This window comes from Phyllostomus hastatus, unplaced genomic scaffold (genome assembly GCF_019186645.2).
Source record: "Phyllostomus hastatus isolate PE091 unplaced genomic scaffold, TTU_PhHast_1.1 phas_contig_159, whole genome shotgun sequence".
Lineage (NCBI taxonomy): Eukaryota > Metazoa > Chordata > Mammalia > Chiroptera > Phyllostomidae > Phyllostomus > Phyllostomus hastatus.
Genome location: NW_025333640.1, coordinates 28,488,736 through 28,507,659, shown reverse-complemented (window position 1 = coordinate 28,507,659; position 18,924 = coordinate 28,488,736). Strand labels below are relative to the sequence as shown.

Genomic DNA, 18,924 nt, shown 5'->3' with positions numbered 1-18,924 from the left:
GTACAGAGATTAGGCTCAATAAATGAGGAATGTTGGGAGGGAATTTCAGGGGAAAAGGGCAAGTGTTTGCAGGAACAAGTATAAAGGACACATGGACAATAACAAGGTGGGTGGAAATGGGAGGGAGGTGGGGAGGGCTTTGGGGTGGGTTGGGATGGGGGGGAGGCAGAAAACTGTACTTGAACAACACTTAAAATGAAAATAATAAATAAATAAACGAGGAATGTGGCTTCAGTCCATGAGTATCTGTATCCAGGGGTGTCCAACCTGCAGCCCACAGGCCACATGCGGCCCAGGATGGCTGTGAATACAGCCCAACACAAAATCATAAATTTACTTAAAACGTGAGATTTGTGTGTGTGTGTGATTATGTGTCACAATGTATTTAGTGTGTGGCCCAAAACAACTCTTCTTCTTCTAGTGTGGTCCAGAGATGCCGAAAGGCTGGCCACCCTTGGAACCTTTGTTATTTAAAAGGGAGGTACTAAATTATGAGTTGTCATTTTCAACTTAAAAAGGCACTAGATAGAGAGACTGCATGATTTGCCTTTCCCATAAATACACAATACTGAGTTGGATACAGTTTTAATAATTCATCTCCGTGCTGTATACCCGGTATCCTTTTAACTCAATCCATAGGGAACTAGATCCTCAAAACTGGGACCAATCAGTCAGACTTCTACAGAACTGTATTTATGTAATTCTTCCCTTCGTGGGATAGCAAATTTCTTTTCTTCTAAATATCTGTTCCAAATTCTATTAACCTCCATCATTACTTCTAGTGTAGGAAGTAACCTAAGTGCCCAACAGTAAATGAGTGGATTAAAAAAAAAACTATGGTACATTTACACAATTGAATACTACACAGCAGAAAGAAAGAAGGAGCTCCTACCTTCACGACAGCATGGATGCAGCTGGAGAGCATTATGCTCAGTGAAATAAGCCAGGCAGTGAAAGACAAATACCACATGATCTCACCTATAAGTGGAACCTAATCAACAAAACAAATGAGCAAGCAAAATATAACCAGAGACATTGAAATAAAGCACAATCTGACATTAATTAGAGGGGAGTCCGGGGGGGTAATAGGAGGGTGGGGAAAAGGGCGGTCAAGGAACGTGAACAAAGGACATCTGGACAGAGCCAAAGAGGAGTAGGATTGAGGGTGGGAGGTGGGGGGGGGAGGGGGGCAGGGGGAGCCATAGGGGGGAAAATGTAAACAACTGTATTTGAACAACAATAATTGAAAAAGAAAAGAATTGAAGTACAAAACAAAATTAGACCATTCTTAAGAAAAATCTAGACATTTCATACTTGTCTGATTTATTAATCTTTTGTTTTTGCCCTGGCTCATTCACTCCTATGAAACTAACACCTTCCATTCTCGCAGCAAGGGCTTTTTCCTACCTCAGATTACAATCTGTTCTCAGAATCGGGTCACATGACCTTTCTCTGAAATTATGTGTGGTTTTGTGGTTAAGATTCAGTGAAATGTCTTGAATTTATATTTTCTTGCCAGTTTTCAATATAAAAAAATATCTGGGCCAAGCATACTTAGTCAATATGGTACCTAAAATATTGCAAAAGATTGGAACCCAGATGATTTACACAATTGCGCTCTCAGAAAATGTTGAGATCATGTGTCAGCCAGAGTTACAAACTGAAAACACAGAAGTTGGCCCTGGTGACCTTAAACCATAAGGGAGCTCACTGGGAAGAGGCTGGAGGGCCAGTTTTGGAAAACTGGTCACAGAAGAAGTCACAGAGAAAGAATAATCTGGTCTTCATGCTGTTGTTAGTACAGCCTGCACAGAGGACAGCCACCCTGTGTCACAGTGACCCCACCCCCTGACTGCTGCAAGACAAGGGGAGAGCAAATCACAGCCATTCCATCACCACAGTGGATCGTGGCCACCCCCTCTGACCCAGGGTGTGCACAGTGCAAGGGCGTGGTGTGGCCCAGAAATCACGGAGGTCAAGCCCAGGCCATCCCTGAAGGAATGCCACATGGATCCGGTAACACTTGAGAGCAGCCACACTCCCATAGGTGTGATTAGGCTGAAAAAGTCATCAGAAACACCCCCAAAATGAAAAATGGTAACATGGAGCATTGACTAACCAGGAAAAAGGTGAGATTTCAAGTGGGAAAAGTGGCTCTGCCTTCTCATTCACTAAATATATACTGATATATGTGAAATTGTGGATCTGTTTTGAACACTAGCTGGAAAGCTACCATTTCTCCCAGCAGATGCCTTCATGGACTACTGCATATATTCAAAGCTCCCAAAGGACAGGGACAGGTCCCTGTGCCCCTGATGTGCAGAGAACACAGTTAACCACGGAGAACCTGAAGGGGTGGCGCTGTGGGAGACAGGTCCTTCTAAATGGCTACCATAATAAACACGTGGGTGGGTTGATGGTGAGTTTTCCAAATGGGAGCATGTACAAAGACTATCTAGATATTAGGCTAGCTCAACAGAAAATGAACTACACCGCATCAGCTAACCCTGCACTCACACTGAGAGCTCACCCACATCAACCCCACCGCCAGAGCTGGAGGGCTCTGTTGACAGCCCGGCCCATTCGAGGTTGCCCTGACCTGTAACTCCACGTATGGTCTGTCGCCCATGCTGTGCTGTCATAGCTTCGGGCCTCTTTAAGCTTTAGTTTCTCACTGAAAGTATCTCTTTAAGTTCAAACTGTCTGTTACCAGTAGACATGAAAGACTCCAACTAGGCATTGGGTAGAATTTATTTCATGTGTGTGGTTCACAGAAATCTTATTGATGGGCCATCTTTCCAATCATCTATTCTTCCTTATACCCATCTTCATAACACAGAAAGCTAAATTATTTATTCCAGACTGTATAAATAGACACTATTTTCTCAACAAATGATTACATGAAAGCATGGCATTTAGGCTTACTTTGGGTTGACAAAATATAACATGTTTTTGGATAAAGATGGATATTTGCAAATACTTTTTCCCCCAATTTGGTTCCACAAAATTACTGATCTTGCCGCTGGCTCCATGTACAGGAAGATGACACGGGAGAAGGTCTTTTTATAGAGAAGTATTTATATTTCTACATAGTGGAGAAGACTAGTATACCTAGCGCACTTGCTTTGGAATCAAAACGATGTGTGTTTAAGCCTGTTCATGTAACTGTGCAGAGAGTCATGTCTTTAATAATGACATTTCTCTTTTCTCTCCTTTTGATTCAAACTGGCCTTGCCCAGCACTCTGACTCGCCTGCCTCCTACTCCCTCTCACATCCACTCCTTTGATCATGAAGCCCTCAGGATATCAGATTCTGGTCCATAGCACACTGTCTTAAAAACAAAGCCTCGGGCCTCTGGACCACAGAAACAGAGTTTCTGTGGAGCTAAAGAGAACATCTGGGCTTCAGTTGTGTTTCAGCCCCAGGCCCATGAAAGCAAGACAACCCTATAGACCGCACCCTCACAAAACCAGGCTGACCTACACCTTGGCCGCCATTGGGACCTGACACCCTGATAACCACTCCCTGCCTGGCCGCCGGCTGATCAGTAGGGCCTACCACCCCAACTCCTTCAGTCACAGCGACTAACGATTCTTCCCATACATCATCCGTCCCTGCGCGGGCCATCCGGGAGCCAGGGCTTGGGGCAGCGGCTCACCTGTGACTCTGGGCTTGGCACCATTTCCTCAACTAATAAGCCCTCACTTTCTTTGCTGCGAACTCCTGTTCGTGTTTGATCGGACTTTGAAGTGCGCAGGTGAACTGACCCTCTGAGTCCGGCAATGTTCAGAAGCTTGTTAGCTGTGTTATTTTGGACAAGTTCCTGACCCCTTTTAGCACCAATCCCCTTCCCTGCAGAAGGCAGATTCAAAGGGAGAGCCCGTGAAAACACTTGGTACAGTACCTATGACTCCCTTCCCTGCCTTTGTTGGGAGCCCTTCAAAGGCATTTCCATTCTTTAATTAACTCCACGGGTAGCTGTCATGTCCTCTACTGCCAAAAAGTAGTGACAGAAGGGACAGCACCAGCTCCACATCCAGAGACGACAAGATTAAATCTAAGAGGTTTCGTGCATATCTGTGCCATTGGCCCTTCCCAAAAAGCCACTTGCTCTCACGCAAATCTGTATCTGAAATCTCCGATTTCAAAATGATAAATGGTTTTCACCTTTTAAAAACATGAGTACATACCTTACAATAACAACAATATGTTGTGCAGTTAGTTGGATTCAATGGTCAGGCCACAATACTCTCGGTGGCCAGATGTACTGTTTAGGGGACATCCTGAGGGGCAAAGATGACAGCATGAGCCTTAAACAGATTGCTAAGAAGGCCAGGGAGAACAAGAGCTTTAGGAGAAGGGAAGTAGAATATGCCCCCATGAGCCGCGAGAGCAGCGAGCCCTGGTAAACGAACCGGCGCCAGGCCCGGTGCACGGTGTTTTCTGTTCAAGGGCACAGTGAATGCGCAGCCTGTGTTTGGGGCGGTTTGGTTCCCTACAGCCTGCCCCAGGACACCTGAAGGAATGCGTGCCGCGGTCGCCAACATCCCTCAGAACTAGTTCTGACAAAGAACGTGCTCCCCTCTGAGGGCAGAGTGGAGCACGTGGTCCCGGACTCCGAAGCGCACGGGAGATGGGGAAAGTTCCAGCAGTGAAAGGAAGACACTCGGGGCTAGAAACCGAATCCTAACTCTGCCACTCACGGAGCGATCTTCCTAAGGAGAAACCTGGGGGAGTCACTTCTCATATAGAACCATTCCTCGGCACCTGTGTGTGCACGTGCCATGAAAGCCAAATCCATTAAGATGGTCCGCCAGATCATTCCTGACCTTGGCCTGTCACTCCCTCAGCCTTCCTGCTCAACCTTCGTGCCTGTCCTCCATGTCATCGTCACAGGTAGTTTCCTTCAGTTTGCCCCACTTGACACCCCCCTCCCCCGATCTCATACTCTCACATCTTCAAACTTTGCCAATGCAGTTCCCCTGGTTTGAACATCCCTCCCCGCTTCTCCTTGCCTGGCTAATAGGACCAGGTCCTGGCATTCCCGACGGCCATCGTCTTGGCTGTGAACAGCCACAGCACCGCGGGATACACGGAGCAGGGCGCTGTTGTACCTAATTGTTAACTTGTCTGTCTCTCCTTCTGGGTCTTAAGCTCTGTGAATGAGGGAGGGGAGCATGTGTGTGCCAATATATCTCGTTTATCTTTGTAAATCCGGAACCTAGCAGACTTCTTTCTTAACTCACGGTAGGTACTTACCAACACTCCCGAGAGACTGCCCCAGCACATGGAGCAATGATCTAGGCTGCTGAAGGGCTTTACACACAGGAAAGAGACCCCCTGCCCTGAGATCATCTAGTCAGGCCAAGAACGTGTGTTTATTTATAAACCTGCCTCCTAATGTTTTACCGACACGAATCATCACCCACAGGTCCGTCATCAGTGCTGGTTACCAGACCTTAAAAACCACGAGTTCGCTGAGCTGCAACCTCCCTCATTGAGGCTAAATAAGCAAGCCTACCTTTACTCCTTCTTTCAAAGACAGGTCAGGGCCTTCCCATTCCCAGGCCCACAGGGGCCAGACCAGCATCCTATGGGAGGGCCATGGGTAAACACATATCGTGTAACAGCGGGGACTGAGATGAAAGGAGAACGCAGCCTTTTTAAAAAAGCCTCAGACATTGCTCAGTTCCAGAGAATTGTTCCCAGATCTTCTCACTGGTTTTTTCCAACCTGGAAATCTAAAATTTGCACTTGAGACTACTCATTTTTAAATCTGTCTTATTAAAATAATAGAAAACAAAAAAAAGATCTGTGGGCCCTAACCAACTGTTCAATTCCAAGACCCAAGATCAATTCATGATCTTGGCTTTAAGCCAAGGAGAAAGAAGACAGACTTTGAGACTGCCGATGGGTAAGTACGAGGCTGTCACAGCCACTGACGCCCTCACCTTGGATCGGCTCCTCCGACCCAAGGACAACTCCACACCTTCAGTGCTGTCCTCCGGCACCCTCCCCTCTCTCTCTCTCCCTCCCTCCCTCTCTCTCTCTCTCTCTCTCTCTCTCTCTCTCTCTCTCTCTCATTGTCAGCAAAAGATCTTGATTCCTAATTTACGAAGAAAATCCATGGATCATAGTAAACAATCTCCTCATCTTCCCATCCTTAGTCAACAAATTTATTATGGCTGGAGCCACCCAGCCTCAAATGGGAAAGGACCTTTCTCCTTTTAAGGGTGATGTGCCTACTATAGTCCCTAACATACCCCTCCGCTAATTTGCTTCTTCCCTCAGAGGTCTTCACCTTCTCCTTGTTCACAACTCAGTCATGGTCCCATCTTGGTGGGGGTGACCTAATACCTACAGTCCCCTTATTTAAATTTTTTTAAAGTAAAGCTTATTTTCCCCACTGTCCTGTAAGCTTTAATATTACATTAGCATTGATTTATAGAACAGGAAAAAATCATTTTCATGGATGTACACTGAGTTTTTTGACTTTCAAAAAAATATGTTACTTAATGCCATTTGCCTAAAATGTACAAAGTACTGCTCAAAAATAATTCGCCCTGGCTGGCGTAGCTCAGTGGATTGAGCACAGGCTGCAAACCAAAGCATCGCAGGTTCGATTCCCAGCCGGGGCACATGCCTGGGTTGCAGGCCATGGCCCCCAGCAACCGCACATTGATGTTTCTCTCTCTCTCTCTCTTTCTCCCTCCCTTCCCTCTCTGAAAATAAATAAATAAATCTTTTTTTTTTTTCAAAAAAGAATAATCCATTCTACGTGGCAGCTGGGATGTCAAAGCTCTTGGCACAGTTAACACTCCGCCATGGGTCATAGATCCCCAGCTCACATGTCAGAGAGACACCATCAATCAAAGTGGGAAGTGAGCCCGTATCGCTCAGTTGGCCGGAAACACTCATCTGTGAGCACAGCCAAAGTGTTGGCTGCACACTGAGACTAAAATGATATTAGGATCGGCTGGAATTAGATAGTCTGTTGATTTTCAACTTGTGACTGTAAATGGAAGGGTAAAAATTCCATATGTAAGGGAGAGATCATGTTTCTGAAAGTTTCACCCCAAGCGCCAAGATAGCAACGGACAGGCACGTAGGGAGCGTGGGAAGTGGTGCTCGGGGACAATCTATTATCTTGACTGCTGCCCAAAAGTATGTTTTCCTAATCATGAGTGGGTTACAAAATCAATTTAGTGGATTGTGGCAAGCGTTTTAGAAAAGAAGCTATATAGAAGAAAATGAAATATAGAATGCGTGGCACGTACAAAAAGCAGTAATTATGTGATGAAAAAACAGCATATCGGGGGTTGTGTGTGTGTGTGTGTGTGTGAGCGTGCGCACAGTGGCTCACAGTATAAAATACATTTCTTACTGTGGGTTGTGGTAAATACATAAATATATGAGCCACTGGTCTGTGTTTATCAAGCTTCACGAATGAGTAATCTACATTCTCTGCCTTCGTCGTCTCACTTCCCAGTGTCAATGCATCGTTCTGCTTCAGCAAACCCTCGAAGATTTCCCTGCGCGGTGTCGCTGATAGCCTTCCAGCGGTCGGATTAGATGTAGCCCCTCCAGGCACACTCAGGGCTGAATTCTCTGCAGTGTTGTGCGTTGATCCCTCCTTCTTAAAACTTGCATTGCTTTCGGTTTCTGGGGCATCATTTTTCTAGTGATTCTCCCACTCTCCTCCTGGTGACTTTCTCTAGGTTGTCATTTCTGGGTCCTCTCCCTCAGTCTTCCCCTGAAATCCTGGCATTTGTACAGAACACAGCTCGGGCCCCACACATGCCACATAAACTAAGACTGAACCTTACCTCTGCCTCTTGTCACCTCTCTGGCCCTAGCCACTACCATCTCTTGCCTAAATTACTGCAATAGGCTCAAAACTGGCCTCCCCTTCTGTCTATTATCAAGAGTGGTCACGGTGACCCTGATAAAAGGAAAGTCAGGTCATCCCATTCCTTTGAACTCACTGGCTCTGTGACCTTCTTCAGGTCTTTACTCAAATAGCCTGGTGAGGACTGCCAGGCCTCCCTCTTTAAGGAAACAGTCCATTACAAGACGCCTGGTCTCCCTTTCTGCTTCACTTTTCTCCATAGCCCTTGTCTCAAGTACTATACAATCACGCGTTTTGTTGAGCGTCTGTCTCCTCTTCCTGGAACGTGAGCTCCAGCAGGGCAAGGATTTCTCTAGCAGACCACTATATCCCCAGCATCCAGAATTGGTAGCCCATACCAGGAGGCCAATAAAAAGTATTGAAAAAATGAATGACTATTATCCATCACGTATTCTCCGTGTGATGAGGGTGGGCATGAGCACACAAGGCTATGTAACTTCCACACTGCTACGCAGTTCTCTCCATGTGTAATATGGTATGTGAGAGGGCTTTTGGCTGTTAAGCAAAAAATAAGAGCTATTTCTGGGAAATTGGCTGAAACTCACAGCAGCCAGGTCTGAATCCTACGTTAGCAGCACTACAGCTGCTGAACCCGACAAGAGGCGAACGCCCGCTTACTGGCCTGGTTGAACTAGATAATACAAATGTCTGAAAGATGCTGACAGCGCCCTCGGTGGTCCTGGGATCTGTCTCTTGCTTCAACAGGGCTTGGACGGAGCAGACCTAGGGATGCCCCTCCTTTCCAACTCCCTTCCATCTTCTTTTTTTAGTCACCATCTTCGAAACCACCTCAGCCTTCCTCAGCCTCCAAGACCAGCCTCCAGAAGCCTTCCCAAGATGAGTGGGGTAAAACTCAGGATGCCATGGAAGCAGCCTTGGCCTTGGAGAAGTCCCTGGACCAGGCCCTTTTGGATCTGCATGCCCTGGCTTCTACCAGCACAGACCCTCATCTCTGTGACTTCCTGGAGAACCATTTCCAGACGAGGAGGTGAAGCTCCTCAAGGAGATGGGTGACCAGCTGACGGACATCTGCAGGCTGGCAGCCCCAGGCTGGGATGGGAGACTGTCTCTTCGAAAGGCTCCCCCTCAAGCACGACTAGGAGCCTTTGGAGCACAGAGGCCTTTAAGGGGCCCCTCTGCATTTCCCTGGTCTCTGGTTTTTGCCGGAGCCTCATAACCCTGGAACCCCACCCTGGAACCCTTCCCCATGCTTTGGACCAAATGGAAACAACAAAGCTCTTTGCAGAAAAAAAAAAGTCTTAAAGATGCTGTTTTTGGATCCTTCTTTTTCTTAGTCTACTTCAGCATACCCACAAATGCTTCCATTGGCCTAAAGGGTGATAAAGATGGATGAATGTCCTCCTGTCTTATTTTCCTTTCAATAGCAGATAATTATGTAACAAAGGAGAAAAAAAATATTAATTATTTTCTCCATGAATTATAACAGATCACAACTTGTTTTTTTACTCACTACTATAGCATTTTAAAAGGTATTTGCTCCTGTAAAAACACTAACTAAACCATTAAGGCTTTTCCCCTAATAATAAACAAGTGCTCGCCCCTCAACGGGGATACTAAAGAATAAAAATCAACTTAGTCCTCTTTCTGCTCCCCTAACTTCTTCCCATTGAATTTTCACAACTCAGAACAACTCTCTCACTTAGTATTACTATTTTCTCCATCATACAAATGGGAAATTAAGGCAAAAGAGAACAGAAAGCTTATTTAGGGCCATTCAGATGTCAAAGAGAAGAGCTATGATTTGACTCTGGCACCTAAAGCATGGGAGAGAGGGATTATGGGACAGGGAAGATATCTTCAGAAATGTGATTGATTGTGAGGAGGGTTAAGGGAAAAAGGGGAACCGAGGATGATTCCCAGGTTCCTGGCTTCCATAAACTGAAACTTAGGAAGATGTCTTCCTCTAAAGACAATGTCACTGAAGGTTATTTCGGGCATGGGGACTTTGGGTAGAGATCAAACTCAGTACCGTTTTAACTGCACCAGATGTCGTTCCGCATTTTCTTCCGTTCACCCCGTGTTCGGCACTCTCCGCACACAACGACATTAATCGGGGCACAATCACTCTTAATGGGAATGGACCCTTACTTGGAAATTGAAGTGTTGGCTTTCCCTTTTGTTCAACTGAATTCTATGAACTTTGTACTGGAAGCTGGGACAGGGTACAGGGTGCCTGTTACTTCACAGTCCTGTGATCAACTACAATGAGGTAAGGCTGATGAATAAACGCGGTGATCATTGATATTATTTCCCTGGTCCTGTTTGTTTCTTTTTCCTTTATTGCTTGAAAGCTCAGTTGTTACGAGAAAAATCAATGAACAAGCTTTCAAGGAAACACACCCAGAGACAAGAAAGGCCCTTTCACCTTGAAGTTACTCCTTTCTTTTTTAAAGGTGTGAAATCCACTCCACAGCCAGAGTTCGCTTGCAAGTCAACAGAAGCTGGGTGTGCTTGCAAAGACTCTCTGCTGTGAGAACAGGGCCCCCAAGTATTTTCAGAGGGATGTCTTCTGTTAGTGGGATAATTTCAGTGAATCACATTGTTCAGAATGTCAGGCAGGACTAAAGAAAGGAAACTAATGTAGCCAAGAAAATACGCTATCGTCCACATGTCCAGGGACTTGAAAAGGACACAGGGGCCTGGGAAATGGACCTCCACTGTGGGCCGGGTAAAGGTCACAGGTGCACCTCAGTGGCCAGTTGTTTCATCTCGTTGCCTTTCCGCTTTCTCACAGGCAGAATGGAGATTCTAGTAGATGGATGGCAAAAACAATTCCAATACTCCCTGCTCCTGTATCCAACCAATTGCAGTGGGATTTTTGCAGCTCCTTTCATGCAGTGATGGAGTCTATTCCCTATCCCTTGATTCCAGGCCAGCCTGGAGATTTGCTTTGGTCAACAGAGTGTGGTAGAAGTGACTCCGTGCCAGTTCTAAACCGAGGCCTCAAGAACCCTTAAGCATTTCTGCTCCTTTGCTCCCAGAACTCTGATGCCATCAGGAGGACAAGTTCAGTTTAGATTGAGGGGGGAGGGAGAATCTGTAGAACAAAGCCAAGTCAGCCCATTTGTCCCAGCCAAAGTCATAGACACAGGAGCGTTCAGCAAGCTCAGCAAAAACAGCCCGTAGGGGACTTTGCAGCTGACTGCAGATAGAGGAGCAAACCCAGCTGAGATCGGTGTAACCACACAGTGCATTTGCAGACCTGTGCCAATGGGTTTTGCTCACGGGGTGTTTGTTGCACAGCATGATCGTGACAAAACAGAAACAGAGACAACAGTGCAAACAAATTCTTCCTGCTGTGTTGAGAGCAGTGCCTGGCATCAAATAAGTAATCAATCAATATTTTCTATTATTATTGGCCATACTTTGTCATTACCGCACAGAGGGTACAACTTCCTAAAGAAAGAAAATTTCCCAAATGAAACTCCAAAAACAAAATGAAACATGTCTACCATGAGTGTCATGAAATCGAATGACAGAATATTGAGCTATTAAACTTACAGCAATTTTAATAAATTCATAAGAAAAATTAAACACGATTTCATAACGGGAAGCAAGGAAATTGTCACGACAGTAAATGACCCCCCAAGTCCTTCACGTGTCCTGTATCTAATATCTAATCTATGGCCAACTGTCACACCACCAATTAGATCAGACACTAAGCTTCCTCCTTGCACAATGGGCAGAAACCTTTTATTTCATGATTAAGTGACCAGGTAATTCTGGAAACTGCTGAATTTTATACCTTCCTTGTAGAGTTTTATGACGTGCATTCGAATGTTAGTCCCTGGAAACCCTGCTGTAAAGAAACCTGTTTAACTTGGTTTAACCCAGCATTTCCTAAAATTAGTGAGCCGTGAAACCTTTCATACTTCAGTGTATATATATTTTTGTAATACTCATGGCATTCAGGAGTATTAGGTTGTCAGTGAAGCAGCAACACTTGGTGAAGCGGCATTTGGGATGCAGCAGCAGAAAAGCGGTCTTTCAAAGTCAGGCCGAGGCACTGGAGTTTCTGGAACAGTGCTGGGGGCACTGACCCTCTTTCCGTTTTCCCTTAACCCGCGTCCCTGCACAGACCAGCGAACGTGGAAGAGAAACTCACTGGTGCGTGTGGAAGTGGGAGCTGAATCTCAGCGTGAAGCTAAAAGAGTCTGCTTAAAATTGGCATCGTCTCTAATTCAAAATAGTTCACGAACATCTGTGTTATTTAACCACTTGGAAATGACAAAGGAAGGAACAGACTAAAGACATATTTCGCGATTGCATCCCAGCTCTGACCCCCTGTAGGGGGTTAAGTACTGGAGGCGTAGAGTGGACTGTTATAGATCAAGCAAGCTGTGTGCTTCCTTACCAGGTTCAATGTTGAAAGGGCCTGAACTGAACATCTGGCTGATGACGAGCCTCCCCTTTATGAGCTGCACTCACGCAGCGCATCTGCTCCCCGAGAGGAGATTACATGGGTCAAGCAACTGCAGCATGATGCCAAAGGTTTGCCTCATCACCTACACACACAACTCAGCTACAGACAAGAGGAAATCTCATAAGTTATTTTTAGTAGCCGTTCTAAAATAGAAATGCACAAAAAAATACCATAATGTAATACCGTGAAGTTCATAATGTTTTGAACTTCAGCATGAAATTATTTCTTTAGCCTATATACCAGATGAGTTAGCTCCTTCCTTACTGCAGCAACTAAAATGATTTTTTTTAACCCTAAAAGCTGCCCTGGCTAGGGTGGCTCAGTGGACTGAGGGCCATTCTGCAAACCAAAGGTTTGCCAGTTCGATTCCCAGTCAGAGCACATGCCTGGGCTGAGGGCCAGGTCTGCAGTAGGGACACGCAAGAGGCAACCACACATTGATGTTTCTCTTTCTCTCTTTCCCCCTCCCTTCCCTTCTTTCTAAAAGTAAATAAATAAAATCTTTTTAAAAAAAATCTTAAAATCAAGAAGTGTATACAATTTACATTAGTATTTTCCTTGGTAAAACTGGTTTTAGGAAAGAACATGTTTTCCTAATTCTTTTTCCTCGCTTTTCCTAAGATATTCTTTCAATTCATTGAAGGCAGAATTTTTTCAAGGGAGAGAAATGGGAACAAGTCTAACTTTTTAACAATTACTTTAAAATGTGTTTGGTGCTTGGTCAATTCATAGCCAAATTACCTGTGACTGAGTTCTAGCTGATGCTTAAAATCCAGCAGATTAGTCTGAATCTTCCTGCTAATGTGAATCTGACTTGACTGGATATTAACTACATTATTTGAAAATAACATTACTAGTTTGTTTGTTTGTTTGTTTTTAGAGAGGGGGAAGGGAAGAAGAAAGAGAGGGAGAGAAACATCAATGTGTGATTGCCTCTCTAGTGCCCCCTACTGGAGACCTGGCCCACAGCCTTGGCATGTGCCCTGACTAGGAATCAAACTGGCGACCCTTTGGTTGGCGGGCTGCCCCTCAATCCACTGAGCCACACCAGCCAGGAATAACATTATTAGTTTCCATTGAACATTGGTCAATACTATAATGTTCTCATTAATTTCTGGGGTAAAAAAGCATCTGAGATACTTTTACCTGATGTTTTAAGGAGTAAACAATTGCATGTATTATAATTCATGAAAACGTATCATTGTTTTCAATTTTTAGATTGTTTTCTTTATCAACTGGTGAGCAAGCATCCATAACAGTCCTTAGAATCTTTCAAAATGTTCTGAGTATTTTGAAACAACAGAGCCCATATCCAGGAAAGTTCAGACATTTCTAAGTACACAGCATATAGATGTGGATGGTAAAAAATTAATGCCACACCACCTTCTGATGGACTAGGTACCAAACATGCTTCTTCTACAAAAACAATGAAACCAACCCAAAGCACAAATACTCCTGCGGTCGTGGCATAAATGAATCATAAAGTACTGACACAGAAGGCTAGTGCTCTGGCCTCAGGTACAGTTTCTGACACATTTCTCAGCCCCACGCACCGTTCCCAGGCCACATCATTGTTGGACAGAAACCTGGAAGTAAAAGTAACTTGCTACATGTAAACAGAAACCCCAGTTTAGAAAACAGCTTCAAAATATTTTGCGCTTGTAATCTTTCTCCTCAGATCTCAGAAATACTTCTTATACTTTCAACATAAGTACTTCCCATTCTCAGATGAAGTGTTCTAATAAAGTAGCAATTGTTTTTTTGTTTTTACCAATTAAGGCCACAGGAACCCTAGGAGGTTGCTGCTGACATCTAGTGGCATCATTTTAAAAACACCAAATGCATTAAAAATGTGGCTCCCCAGAGAGAGAAGGAACACACACATCGTATACGTGTTTGCCAAGGCTACCGGACATCCGACGTTACAAATTATTTGCCCCTGCCCACGCCACTCTGCCTCCAACGCCATGCTTCCCCTTCCACAGCACCTCTAGGAGAGCCAAGCTGGAGAAATGGAACTGGACACAAGGGCTAACGCCTTGGAAGGACCCATTCCCTCTGAGTCCTCAGTCCTCTACTAGCAATTGCCAGTTACCTGAGAGCCCCAGTTCCCAAAGGCTCCGCCCCAGCCATCTAGTTCCAGTTTCATCTCAACTTCCCAAACCACCACAATTCCTTCCCAACTTCCACACCTAAAGTTTAGGTACTTCCAGGGTCCTCGCCTGAAGAGACTCAACTATATTGAGTTGGGAATATGTAATGTCAGGCTTCGTATCCACAAACGTGTGAACATAGCCTACGAAACACTGCATTAGTGAATGAATGAATGAACAAATGCACAAGGGAGACAATCACAATGCACAATGCTTTTCCTCTTGATTCTGACGGAAGATACGCAACAGCTTCCCAAAGCAGTGTTTGCTCCCGGGCAAAAGGCCCTCGGCGGAGGAGCTCAGGTCAGAGCGTCCGCTGGTGACATGTGCAGAGTGGCACCAAGCCAGTGGCTGAGACCATCAGGCCGTCTCCCTCTGGTGAAGGGAGTGTGTTTCAACAGTTAAAAATTATTTGCTCTATAAATTAACATACTTGAATTTTGACTTTATTCTCCCTGAAAGATGTGATCAAGGGAAAGAAGATTCCCAAGGTGGTCATAAAGAATACAAACTATAGCTAAATTATAACTCTCATCGTACCAAGGAATCCGTTAGTCATTAGAATACTCCTCCAGTGGAAACCCTAGAGCTAGAAGGAGCTCATTCATTTCAATTTCTCTACTTCACTCACAAGTGGGAGCCAACCAGGATGACAGAAAAAGGATCTTCTTGACAATCCTAGTGAAGGGGAAAAATCTCTTCTCTGCATGTGTACCTTTATACAATGAAATTATACGTGTATATATGTACACGTGCACACATGAGAACTATGACAGATCAACACATGCAAGTCAGTGTGGCAGGTACGGGGTGACCTGAGTGCACGTGGGTCCGGGAAGAGAAACTGATAAGGAATAACGAGAAACTCAGGAGGTTCTGTCAAAAAACGTTTGCAGGTTATATAGACTTTGGAATAAGGGGGAAGAAAGGCTGGGCAATCAGAGTGGAGTTTTCAGGATAAGGAAGTGATAAGAACGTTCAAGGTCTGCAGTGGAGTTGGAGAAAAACAAGGTAAGAAACAGGTGGGGAACTAATGGAAAAACTTGAATATTAGCAGAAGATGGTAGTAGATAATGCCATGGCTTGTAGTCTTAGGATTTTCTTTTTAAGATTTAAGAAAATGAATATCCCACAGAATCTAATACTCAGAAGAGTTAAGAATACAGAACACTTTTGCAAGTAGCAAAAATCATAAAAAACAGAAAAGCAAATTCATAAAAAGTATTATAATAATACTCACGCAAATTCCTCTTTAAAAAATTACTTTTTAATCACGTCTCCATGAGAATATTCAATGTTTTGTTCTCCAGCTTTCAGTTTAAATTCTCTTTGGGGGTATATTTTGCCTGATATTGTAGCCATACTTCTGTAAAGTACTGCATATAGTATCCACGGAATCTAATTCAGACAATGTGACAATTATATCACTCCTTTTATCACATGCCGTAGAAATGTTTGTAATTCTCATTAAATTCATGGACATTAAGTCATGTATTAATCAACCTGCAAGTCATGATGCTTTACTTTCCATTGTTATTAGTAGGTACCTAATAAATAATGTAAAATATAATTTGTGGTAAGCCCTTAAAATATCAGGTTTTTATCCTTTTAGATCTCAACAGGTATTATTACTATGACAACATTTTATCCAGCCAGTAATAATAAATCACAATGAAACAAATCTCTAAACAATATATTTATAACTTACGTTTAATGCTCTTGAACATAAGTAACCCCATACATTAGCCTTATGACAATTTATTTTCAGTTCTCAAATTGTGATTATACTACATCTAGATTTTAACCTAGAGTACTTCAAAAAAAATTGCTGAATTCTTAATATCAATTAAGGATTGATATTACAATTACAATTTCCTACAGAAAATGTCAGATACATGTGAGTATAAAACTTAATACTCCTACATAATAAAAATAAATTGCAGACATGACATTTTCTTAATTGAAACTCAATCTATTTCCAGGACATATAAACCTATATAAAAATGGAACAGAAAACCATCTCTATTTTTTAACATAATCACACTAGACGTATAGAAGGATATTTTGACCTGACTGGTTAAAGTCGCCTCTCTCCGGATAACAAAATGAAGAATATTGGGACTAGTCAACATAAATAACTTCACAGAACACTCTGTGAAGAGTTATTTAAGTGCGTCTTTAAAAAGGGTCAGATGTAGAACTTTCAGGTACCTGTACACACCAAAGTGCCTGTTAATCCAATAGACGGCTCTCTGAGCTCCACTGCCAGAGTCAATCCTAGTCAGCACTCGCAGCTGAGAAAGCTGACCAGTCCCCTTCATCTGAAAATGGCACCTTCACTAATATGTCTCAGTGGTGTACAATTTCAACACTGAAGTTTAAATGTATATATTCCACCTGAGACAATAGAGACAGAGCATCAATACTACTCATTGACTTATTAACAGGAACGGTTTGTAAGATTGCAAACACCCTATTTCACGGAAGCCAAAGGACCAGCCTAGAGAGACGACAACATCGACACCATTCCCCCCACCCCAAGCCTCTCCTACACACCCCACTCCTGTTCACACCGCCCACACGTCCTAGAGCACAACCCCTTTGGGAGTTTTATCAGACCAAAGCCCCTGGATTCTGGCAAGATGCCGAACTGCTCCTTTATTCTCCTGTTGGGAGGAAACACAATTTTGACTCTGCGTACACAATGCTGGAAATCCCACCATGTCAATGGAAACATCCCACTTCCACCCCAACTCTCTGTGCCCTAAGCTCAATTCAAAGTGTTTCCAGATCCTGAGCAAAAAGCCTGATAAAACTGAACATGTTTGTATGCACATACCTCTGAAATAATAATTTCGCATAAACTCATCCTGGATAGCCTATGCTCCCTTTCTCCTAGTATTCTAAAGGCCATGGGTCCTTGGTCCTCCTCATTGAATTTATCTCATTCAGTGTGTCTCTCTTTACTGTGTCATCATCCATCAATCCTCCCTCAACAAGCACTTTCCTGTCACTTGTCCCCCCGTGTCTACATCACAGAGCTCGGTTCCAACGTCTTCCACACCGCGCAGGCATCATGCTCATTGCACTGTCTCTCTGTGGCGAGTCTCGGTTCATAGTTCTCTGCACAGGCAGCCCTCCGTTGGTGTCATTAAACATTTAAAACTATTTCATAGATTCGGTTAACATTTTAGTATAGACAAAACTTGAAGAGAGTGCCTACAATTCCAAATTGCCCTTAGGGGAAAGAAGCTGCTTCCTTAAGGGGTTTACGCCTCCTTTGAAGAATCAACTAAAATCAAAAATAAGTAGAAACACCCAATTTGTAATTTAACCAAACCATTTATTTTTGCTCAATGGCAAATTCAAGTTCAGAAACAAGTTTTCTGCTGATGTCCATCAAATGTAAATGCTACCTTTGTTTCAAGGCTCATTTGTGTTTAGGGACTCAGTAATTTGTCAAAAGTGAAATCCAATCAGTTTCAATCAACATGCAGTCTAGCACACATTTTCATAGAGTTAGTATAGGGATAAATACACACAGTAACATCATTTCTTGTAGCTGTGTAAACAGGTAACATTGAATAGATGGCTCCAGTTTCCGTCATAGTTCTAACCTTTTAGAAACTTCTCTGAAAAAACTCTTCAGATGGGACATTCATTCATGAAGTATGCACACATCGTATATCTGTATCTTACACTTTGTTTGCACATATACATCAAGATATTTGCATGAGTGTGCATAGTTTTGAGCCAAGATATGTAAGCAAATCACATAGAAATTTGAAAATTTAGCAACTATATCTACAACTGTGAAGCATAATCAGGCATGCTATTTAAAAACTCTATGATGTAATCTAGTCTTTCCCAAGAAAACATGTTTTATATGACAGTGTCTTCATAAAACTCAACAAAGTCTTAAAGGAGTTTATACTGGAATTTTTTCCATATTCAAAAAATAACATGTAAAACCATCTGATCAATGTTTAAATAAAAGGAGATTCTTATGATTGCACCCTGGCAAGAATCTAATTCTCTTATTGTCTATCATTGTAAATACAATAAACTAATTGGAGTTATTTCCAAAGATAATACAATCTTCTAGTTGATATCCTATTCATATGTTAACCTAAATAAAAGGGTAGTGTCAAAAATTAACCATTATCCACAGTGTTGATAAGCTAAAATATATTTTAAGTTTTCCTGTTACTTCAAAAATATGGCAATCTTTATAACCATTCCCTCTAGTTTTCAGATGATGATTTACTTTTTTGATGGGTTATTCAATAGCTAAAACCAGTAATCAAAGAAAGCCAGTAAGTTTAATGGTTCAGGGTTAAACAAATGAAAAAAGTATCAGTTCACAGTAAGTATTACCTTGGTCTGATTTTTCATAAAAACATGCAGATCTCTTGCC

The 18,924-nt window shown here is 43.2% G+C and overlaps 1 protein-coding gene across 1 annotated transcript in view; it reads right to left on the bottom strand.

Moving 5' to 3' along the window:
• INPP4B (inositol polyphosphate-4-phosphatase type II B) overlaps positions 1-18,924 on the bottom strand; it is a 520,158-nt gene that overhangs the window by 416,614 nt on the left and 84,620 nt on the right. The gene's annotated exons all lie outside the window — the stretch shown is intronic.